The 10,737-nt window shown below is 28.0% G+C and overlaps 1 long non-coding RNA gene across 1 annotated transcript; it reads left to right on the top strand.

Moving 5' to 3' along the window:
- The first annotated feature begins 3,116 nt into the window (after nt 1–3,116).
- LOC106679373 (uncharacterized) lies at nt 3,117–9,915 on the top strand. The gene is made up of 4 exons (XR_001342952.2): nt 3,117–3,279; nt 5,637–5,668; nt 8,990–9,065; nt 9,763–9,915. It is a non-coding gene; the product is annotated as an uncharacterized lncRNA (long non-coding RNA).
- The last annotated feature ends 822 nt before the right edge of the window (nt 9,916–10,737 follow it).

The raw sequence follows: 10,737 nt of genomic DNA, 5'->3' as shown, positions 1-10,737 counted from the left end.
GCATGCAACTGCCACCGCTCTTGGTAAAGTCAATGGAAGGTGCTTCTTAAGGTCTAGCAATGCTGCCCAGTTCTTGTCCCCATATTATCCTTCAGCGATAGAGCTTTGGGCCATTTCTTTCACCACATCCATGGAAATAGGAAGAAGTTGGCTTGCCCCTAACCGTGCAAGTTGATCCACCTCCTCATTTTCATGTATACCACAATAGGCTGGAATTCATTGCATCACCAATACTTTAAATGTTTCTCTTCGATTTTCCATAATTTCCTGGCATACAAGAATTCCAGTTTTAGCCGAGGAATGTCCAGATGCTGTTGCCAGCAGTGCTAAACTCGAATCTGACAGCAGAATTATCTTCTTTTCATCAGTCAGCTTTTCTAAAGTCAAAGTAATAGCAGCTACCTCTCCATCAAAATTGTTGGTTCCTTAAATTATGGTGAATTAAGAACTTTCCAAAACAATTTAATGTACGATTATAACTTTTATTCTAGAAGGATAGCATGAATAATTTATACTCATGTGAAACACAAATTTCTCCTCTCTGCTTCTTAACATCTGCCAAGAATTCCCTTCCTCCAGTCTATTTTTTTATAGATAATCATACTTTGAGATTCTACTACAGATATATTTTGTTCACTGCTTAGTAATTCTCAAATTCATAAATACTAAATGTTGTTGAATCATTTCTACTTATTGTTTTATGATTTTTCCAGTAAATTTTGCTCATGTTTACTACATCTGGATTGCAAAAATCAAATCTTTGACCTAAATTAATTCTTATTCATTTCTGAATCTTATATTTTATTTCTTCTTGTCTTTATTTGTGATTGATTTCATCTATGCCTTTCTTCAGACTAATCAGGGTGAATGAAAGAAAGGAAAAAATAAGTATAACAGAGGTACTTAGTAAGATGGATGCGGGGAATCCAAATTGCTCAACAGATTTTTAAAAAAGGATGATATATGGCACACAATCCCCTACATTTGTAACACATTAGGTTTTATATTTAACTCCTTTCTTTTTAAAATTGTAAATATAACTGTTTAAATCATTTTTATAAACCTAAAAGTGGGTATTCATAGCTGTTAGAGAGAAAATATACGAGGAATATAATTTACTCTAGAGTATCTTCTAATGTTAAGTCAAACAATGCTATCCTACTGGGGCTAAACTTCTGTTATTTTAAAATATTCTATCTTCTGTTAGCTATTGTTATATTAATTTTTGTTTAATTTATGATTTCATAGTATATTTTTTATATTTTACATCCCTAATTTTTATTGATTCTATTTTTAGTCAGTTATTGTGGCATATTTTTTTCCCTTTAAAATATTTGTTTTTTAAAGAGAGTATTTAATTTTTATAAAGAAAGATTATGTATAATGTTTATAATTATTGTTACTTTGCTTTAATAATGGTAAAAAAAAAAGTTTTTTTTAAAGATATTTTGCTTAAAGCGTACGAAAGGTAGTCTAGTTTCAACATAGAGTCTTAATTTTCGAATTTAATTTAATTTGTGAATGATGCTGGAATAAGCATCACATTTATGAATAATCCACGAACATATTTAGTCAGTAATGCCTATTAAATTCAACTTCACTAAATATTTATGAGAATTAAGTATAATATATAATATAAACAATGCCTCTTATATTACTTTCTTGCTTAGTAAATAAAAGTTTATAAAGGAATTACTCCATATTTACCAACTAAATTTAAAAACAAATCCCTAGTTATAGCTATCTATAATAAAAAAAATAAATATATGCATACATTTAGTTCACTGGTAAATTTTCAAAAGATTTCATGAAGTTTAATTTATATAAGCTTAAAATTAAAATGTAATTAAATCGTAACATAAAACCAAATTTTAATTTTAAATACTATTATATTTATATTTTTAGACTTATGTCCAATACCAGGACTATTTTACATAGTGCTTTTTGATATTGTATGTAACCCCATACGAATGGAATTAATTAATCACAATCGTAAGTTCTGCATCTATCTGTGAATATACAAATATAGATATAGCAATTACTTACATGTGTATACATTGGCGTGAATACAAAGTGTTGAGAAAATGGGTCTAAAGATGGTTAGTATAAAAAAATAGAATAAATAAACTCAACCTATGAAGGGCCAGTACTTCCTCATCTCCTACACCTCACCTCCTTGTGCATGGAGGTGATTTGATCAGAATCACGCTCGAATGTCGGATTTTCCCCAATTAAGGGTACCCACTTTATGAGGCTGGTTGGACCCCAGTGGGTTGCCAAACATGATATTAGCTAACAATAACAGAATAAATAATAATCTGCCACAGCCAGCTTTGAATCCAGGTCCTTGCCGTACTATTGAGCTATTCTGCTACATATTTAATTGTTTATATTATTTAAGATCATTCCTGTATTGAACTGGTGGAAAAATGATAGAGAACAAGCTGCAGAAGGGTTTTTGATGGTCTCAACTAACAAAGAACCAATTAACCATGTAACGTGAGCGGTATCTGTTCATGGTTAATAGCAAAATGAAAAATCAAAGAATCAAAAAATTTCAATATCAATATTTTGTACACAATATAGTTGGTGGTGACGATGTTTCATTCATAACTAAATACATGAAAATATTCCTGATTAGTTATTTTCAATTGATAATTATTAAGTAGATCATCATTGTTTAGTAAATTTGATATCTATATTTGCCAAAAAATAAAATACTTTTGTGCAGTAGAGTGAAGATGAGAAAAAATAGACATTTTTTAAAGCATATATTTGTTTTAATTGTCATAAATTTAAAATATATATTTTTCTTGAGGAAAAAAGTTCAGCAGTTGTTTATTGTGTCAGCAAATTAGTTTTAAATGGTCTTTCAAGACAAAAAAGATTCAACAAAATTTTAAATGAAAAAAAATAGAACAACCAAAATCTATTTCAAGACAAGATTTATAAAGAACTATTGCTGAGGCTGTAAAAAAATCTTTTATCAATTACCTAAAACTATCAAATGTACTTTTGAAAACAGAAAAACATTGTTAACAAAGTATTATCAGCAGTTATAATTAAAATTTAAAAATTAAAAAAAAACATGACAAAATTGGTTTCACTGTTAAGAGTTTAATTAAAAATTTATTAACAAATGACCAAATTTTGTAAAACTGTCATGTTCAGTAATAAAAACAAATTTTGTTTAATTGGATTAGATGGTTATGAAATTTTTGGAGGAAAAACTGAACATTTATTCTAAAAATGGCCATAAACAGTGTGAAACATGGAAAGGTAAGTGCTATAAGATCTCAGGATGCTTATATCAAGCCGAGTTTAGCAATGAAGTCTTAAATGGACATTAAAATGTTATTGAAGACATATTAGCTTATTGGGACATAATTTGTTACAAAATCTAATCAATTTATGAATTAGATATTACTCTATTTTCAAAAGAACAGTCCTTGAAATAATGTGAGGAATACCTAAGAACAACTCCTTTACAAAAGCTCAAAAATTCTTATTGAGACTATCTCCAGACATATCGCTGCTTTGCTTGAACAGAAAACAAAGAGCTTAGGTTTTAATTTCAAATGGATGTGATCAGAAGATATTATCTTAGACAGAGGTTTCTTTCTCTACTGTGATCCCTCTATAGACTGTCCCAAAGCTAGTACGGTTGTTAAAAAATAAGGTCCAATCTATAGAATATGCTGAATATAAAATAAAATAATTTTTGTTGACAGAGTGACATTATTTAAACAAATCAGCGATATATTATTATTTTTATGATTCACTTATTCAATCCTATACATCTCCATGCATGACATATAAAACTGATAATTTTCATAATGTTGCGTTCATTGTTGTCCATGGATATATAAGGAAAAAAAAGGATGGATGTGCGGTCAGTAAAAAATATAAATAAATAAAAATCTATTTTATTATTGCCAGTGTTTGGTCATTCAGGACTTCATCCTCTGGCCTTCATCAGGACTGAGAACAAAAAACAAGATAACAACTTTAGTGAATAAAAGAATTTCCTTATAATACTGAAATTCCAGCCGAAACACTGGCACTAATAAAATAAGTTTTTACTTCAATACTCTTCATCAACCGCACCTCCAACAATCTTCTTCTGATAGTTTTCATAATGAATTTTGAACAATATACGAATCAACAAGTACGAATAACTAGGATTACTTACAAACAATTAAAAATTAGAAAAAAAAGTTTTGTAGAAATAAAGTTTTTCAAAAATGTGCTACAAAAAGACTTGAATTGAATTAGATACTGGGCAGAGGTTGAACAAGCTGAAGTTGAAAGCAGAGAAGATTAAGGCAATCATAATACGATCCAATCACCTCCTGAAAACTATTCCAACCTTGTTCCTAAACAACAGTCCAATAAAGTTCCATCCATCCCTCAAAAGCCTCAGTGTCATGACTGTTCAAACTCTTTCCTGGAAAACCACATCTACGATAATTACCTTTATACCTTCTCCACCCTAAAGCGTTTAAATTATCTTTGTTAACTACTTTCTTTCGAAACTCATAGGCTCCTGATTACTTCCTTAATATTCCTCTATTTTAACTATAGCTGTGCCGTTTATGAGGGTGTCTCTGGGGGTCTTGAAGCAAAATTAATATGGTTGATTAATTGGTTTGTATGTTTCATCTTCGAGGCCCCCAAAGATGCCTCTGTAACCCAATTTTATTATTATTTATGACCTTATGATTTATGGTTTTATTTTATTTGTTCTATTTTTATTTAATATATCCTGTTAATTATTGTTGTTTAATTTTTATCTTTTCAAATTCATTATTATAATTATACTTTATGATGGTTTATAATTATATCTTTATTTTGAAAATTTTATATTTTATTCTAAGGCTTCTTTATTCTAAGCCTAATATTGAGAGCTGTAATATTATTCTAAAGGGACCAGTCCCAGAATGAATAAAGGATATTATTATTGCTTTTTACATTTACATTTTTCACTACATCTGATTAAAATATAATCTTTTGATGTTGCAACATGTTTTAGTAACTCTTACTTCTTTATTTATAAAGATCTTATTTTATAGAAAACAAAATCATTAATTAATACAACTAAATGATCATGATTTGTATTTTTTTAAAAAACTTTACAGGACTATTTCACATACCAACAAGAACAATGTGTCTATATTCATCAACTCTTCTTACTTCCTAAAAATGTTCTGAGGACTATTTAGGTAGAAATTCGAACGTTTATGAAACTTCTATTTTTCTTTTACAAAAAATTTAATCTATTTTTAAATTACAAACCACATATTATTTATATATAAATAATGTGTTATTTATATATAAATAATGTGTTATTTATATATAAATAATGTGTGGTTTATAATTTTTATACATAAACAAATGTATTCAACACACAATTACTAAATCGCATTATGATTTAACAAATATCTTTGAAAGCAATATTGTTTTATTTAATTGTTTGTTTTTTTCCTATCTCTTGCTTAATGAGATTTCCTTACTTCTTAAGTGTCTTATATTAAACATTTTTAATACACAGCATGAAAGGTGGGTCTGAGGGGCTCACATCAATATTTATTTGTCTTAACTTTTGTTGTGAACTAATTTATTTTTTATTTTCTTAGGTTGTATAATCCATTCCCAACTAATGAAATAAGTAAGTAAAGAAACAAATACAGTATATTAAACTTATGGTATGATATGAAAAGTAAATAAGGAATTATAAAACAATTAATGTGAATTCAACTATTATTATTTCGTTGAACATCAAATTTGATCTTCAATATTTTAAATAAAATGAGGTTTACTCCCCCTCCTCCTCCCCACTATTGTATAGAAATAATTATTGTAACAGGGATGTTTTTACAAAATCATTCAATTTAACTATTATTCCTTCTATTTAGTTCCTGAAAACATACCCACTATAAAAGTAGTATATCTCAAACTATATTCCACCCATTGGGATATATTGAACAACATAAAGGCTTTGGGAAAAGATAGAAAAAAAGATAATGATTTTTAAGATGTTCAAAGTTTGGCATATGTTTATTAAGATTTTTATAGTCATAAAAATTTGAAAGTAAAAACATTTGAGCTCTCATCACCTCTAAAAAAAGTGTCATGACCAAACTGGCTCTCTTCTTTTACACAATGCTTAGTTATGAAACAGTGTTGTGGGGTACCCAAATCTTATTTTTTTTTTTTTTAAAAGGCTTGGAATTTGTAGAAGAAATTAATAGTTTCACCAATATATTCTTAAAATTATTTTGTCAGCCTTAGCATCAAATCTCTTAAGTGACATAGAAAAAAATGAAATATGGTCAATACTTTTTTGAAAGAAATTGTAAAATATTAGACCAACTTTAATAATATATAAATTAAAATATGATATTTTAAATATTTGATAGGTTTAGTGATTCCAATATACACTAGTCAAAATTTGAAGATAAAAATTAATTATGAAAAAAATTATTGGATGTTGCTACTTTAACATTTTTATTGTGGGGGATAAACTCATACATAAATCATTTATACTTATGATTTTTGTTTGTTTCAGTAAATTGGTCTTAAGATCACAACTTTGTAAAATTTGATCTTAAGCCTCCTAATAACAACTGATTAGTTTAGTACCTAATCTATATTCAACATCTTTCATTCCTCGATTTCTTTACATTTTCTGAATATAATTTTGAATGAATATCTGAGGGATAGTAATTTATCCATACATGACTATCATTTGTTGGTATACATTGATTAACCTTTTATTTTTTCTACTGGCACAACTCAAAAAGATCTTTGGTACAGTGAAGTAATCTCCTAATAAACATTTATTGCTTGAAGGAATATGCACAAATTGGAGAGGGTTACCCAGTCTCATGTTGTCTGTAACAATGATATATAAAAACTACAGTTGTTATCGTTGTATAATTATTTTTCTTATTTCTTTGTATTTATTTTACTTTTCTTTTCTTTTTTTTTTCATATTGTTTTTGTCTTATGTATCACATCTCCTGTACTTTTTTAACTGTATATTTTCCGTATTTTTAAAATTTTTTATTCTTACCACTGTTACTTATTTTTTTATTCTTATCATTGTTTATTCAAGTTTATTTTGTATTAATACTATTTTATGTCTTCCTTCCTTTTATTTATATGTAATATCTTATCACTTTATTTTTACATAATATTTATCCCAGCTTAAATTAACTTATTGTATCTTATTGTTGTAATATTCTTAGTTTTTTTTTTGTATCTTTTTAGCCCTGATGAAGCCCTGCAAAGTGGAGCGAAACGTCGGACATTAAAATAGTTATGAACTATTTGTTCCTTTTTTGACCGAATCCCTGACCATCTTCTTATATTTAAATTTTATTGTCAACTATATATACCTATATTTATTATTAATGTTTGCTACACCTCTTTGGGGATCTTTATATTTTAAAAAGAAATATGAGGATACTGGAGTTTAAGTTTGAGCTATTTACTTGTATTTGTTGCTAGTCAAACATAATAATTGGTAAATAAAACAACAAAAACATAGTTTCTGGGACTAAGGGACAAGTGTAAAATGAGGTACTCTGCCCTGCTTAGTAAGAACACAGATTACTTACTGAAAAATTCACAAGTTGGTGCATTTGTAATAGCTTAATCATTTCATGGAACTACATATTCATCATTTTATGATAGTTATTGTATTTACTGTATTTTATGACAAATTAACAGGCAAGAAATAATTGTTTTGATCTCAGTGATCTATAAATCTCAAAAATGATTTTCTGGAAGATATTGGATTCTTTATAATGAGGAACAGTTGTGCTGATTATTTTATTTTACCAAATTTTTTGTGTCCCACACCACAACATAGTTTGAGAGAGTGCATTTTTTACCACCATTTTGCGCATTTACTTAATACGTTTTACGATTTTAAAATTATTGCGGACGTCTCTTTATTTCTAATATTAATATCTAGAGAACATTAATAATGTGAAATATCTGTTTAATACTTTTTCAATAAATGTTATAAAAAACAAACAAAAAAAAACACAACAGAATGGTGTACTAACAATTGTAAATAGTTTCAATTAACAATTTGTATATATCTAACATAATTATTCCAAGATTTGTAGAATAGTTTTACTGTGCTTTGTTAACAGAGCTATTAAATAATTAGTGTTGGACCTCACTTGTAAAATAAGTGTTTTTTGTTTCTCTATTTTTCTTTCTTTCATCTTTCTTATGCACTTATTTTCTAGTTCTTCAGTGGTATGTAATAAAATTTAATTCTAATACTGAGGTTTGCTGATACGTTTTTGATGTTCTTATTCTATCTTGGGGATTACAAAATGCTATCGCATCCTACTGTTACTTTGATGGCTCTAGAAATAAAATAGTAATAAACATTTGATAGGTTAAAAGCTGTTGAAAAGACAAGTTTTATCTAATACTTTTTTTCTTTTTCTGTAGTTTTAATTTGCTTGCTCATATTATTTTTTCTTTGTTTTTATTTCTTTATAAAGTACCTTTCTTTTTAATCCTGCTTTGAGGGATGTTTATAAGACTAAATTAGGATTTGAATTACGATATGATTATTATAAGCATAATGTTTAATAGTTAATTATAATAAGTTAAAGCAATTAAATAATTTTTACTTCTGTGTTGCAATTAATGAACTTAATTAATCAGATTTATGTTTATTATAAACATAATTTTAATATTTATTATTTACTATATTACACGATTATTATAATATATATATATTGCATATATATATATATATATATTACACAGTAGAATAAATCACTATCTTAGTTGAGCTTTTGCGTTTCATTTCGTGTCCCATTTTCCCTTTTTTTTAAGATTCAATTTTGACTCATCATAACTTATATATATTAGGTTTTTTAATTCATCATTAGTAATGTGTGCAGTAAATATAAGTAATAGTGGACATTATCTTACTCAATAATTTTTTTCTTTACAGCTGATTACTCTGGCCATTATCACAGAAAGGAGTAAAAGGATTGTCCAGACCATATGACACCCCATTTATAACTTTGGTAATGGGAAATTTTATAAATTGTACAATGAAACAGTATCTTAAGGTGAATTTTTTTTTTGTTAAATCTGTGGACATCTCATGTCCTGTTGTGTCAAAGCATGAACATCATCATCTTTGAGCTATTCCCTGTGGAAAAATTAAATAACCTTCTACCACAGATCAGAATACTTTAGTATGCTCAAAAATGATGCTCCTCATTATTAGAACTGTTAAAGTATTAGGACGAAAATATAATTGTCCAAAATATAACCTTTCCAGTCTTGTCATTTTTTGTTTCTTGGATTTTTCTAGTCAGAACTGTGTTTTACCTAATTCTCTTTTCTACACTTTTTATCATTGTTGCTAATAATGACTAATCCAGGAACTTGAACGAAGGAATAAAGGGCATAACTTGCCCTGAGCCCTTATGCTCAAGGGGCTTCTGATCCTCCAGATTCGATTTTTTCCCTTAGAAATATTTCCTAGAAATAACAATAATCTGTATAGTAAAACTGGGATGTACCTGTCTGAAACATTTAACTCACTGATTCATCAATCACTGTATCTCAAAAACATGTATACTTGTAAAGTTTACACTATTAATGGTGGCATCTTTTATGGTGTAGAAGTGAAATAAGGTTGGGTTTAAAAAAAAATCGTTATAACCACTCATCTGAAAAATAATGTTTTGTTTGCATTTTGGCTTTCCTCAACAGGCTAGAAAGCTGAAACTATGGGCCAGTTTGGTATAACATCGCGCAAAACAAAATCAGAAAATAAGGAAACTTCAATTTTCCCTGTAGACCTGCAAAAAAATGATCTTTTATGACAGGGACGTTCATGAGTATAGACTTGATTTTTAAAGCTGATATTTTGTTTACATGCCAATAAACTTCAAACCTATAAACCACTATGTTTTTTCTATTAAGGAATATTCAGATATGCTAAACAATCAATAATTAACTAGGTAACTTGAGATTTTCCAAAAAAAAAAAAAATGTTAAAAATATGTATGCCAATATATATATATATATATTCTTAGTATAAGTCACAAAGGATTAATAAATAAGTTATTGCAGGATGCGGTAATCTTAAAAATCTTTTATTACTTTTTACGTCATTAAAACATTCCTGCAAAGTAAAACAAACTTTCCTGCAGTAATGTTACGTGATGTTCATTCATTTGAACTACAATATATTTCTATTGATCCTGTATAATGGTGTTATGTGAAGTTTGCGCAAACCATTAAGCCCAGTTGAGGATTATAGCCGGTCATTGTGCCGCACCACACTATCCTTTGTAACCACAGCCCGCATAATAAAGCATAACATTATTTCAGCCTAAAACTTCATTAACATAATTCGAACCCCTTTAATGTGTCCTAAAGGAGAGATATTTTTAACAGCTAATAAATATCTAAAATTTTAGGCCTTTAGAGCTAACAGCCAAGTTTTAGTTAAAAAAGTTTTTTTTTGTTTCGTACCTCCCCTGACGAAATAACTAATTGAATACATACATATAGGTAGTTATATGTATATCCGGTAGTTTGTTGTTAGTTAGCCTAATGGATAAGCCTTCGATCTCCTGTAAACGCCTATAGTTAAACATCTTTTTGGGCCTCATAAGTTTTTGGGAATGAGATAATCAATAATGACTATATGAAATGCAGCGATATACTAATTGTGAAAAT

Source organism: Halyomorpha halys, unplaced genomic scaffold (genome assembly GCF_000696795.3).
Source record: "Halyomorpha halys isolate HHAL.00 unplaced genomic scaffold, Hhal_1.1 Scaffold199.1, whole genome shotgun sequence".
Taxonomy (NCBI): domain Eukaryota; kingdom Metazoa; phylum Arthropoda; class Insecta; order Hemiptera; family Pentatomidae; genus Halyomorpha; species Halyomorpha halys.
This window is presented reverse-complemented; position numbering and strand designations above follow the sequence as displayed.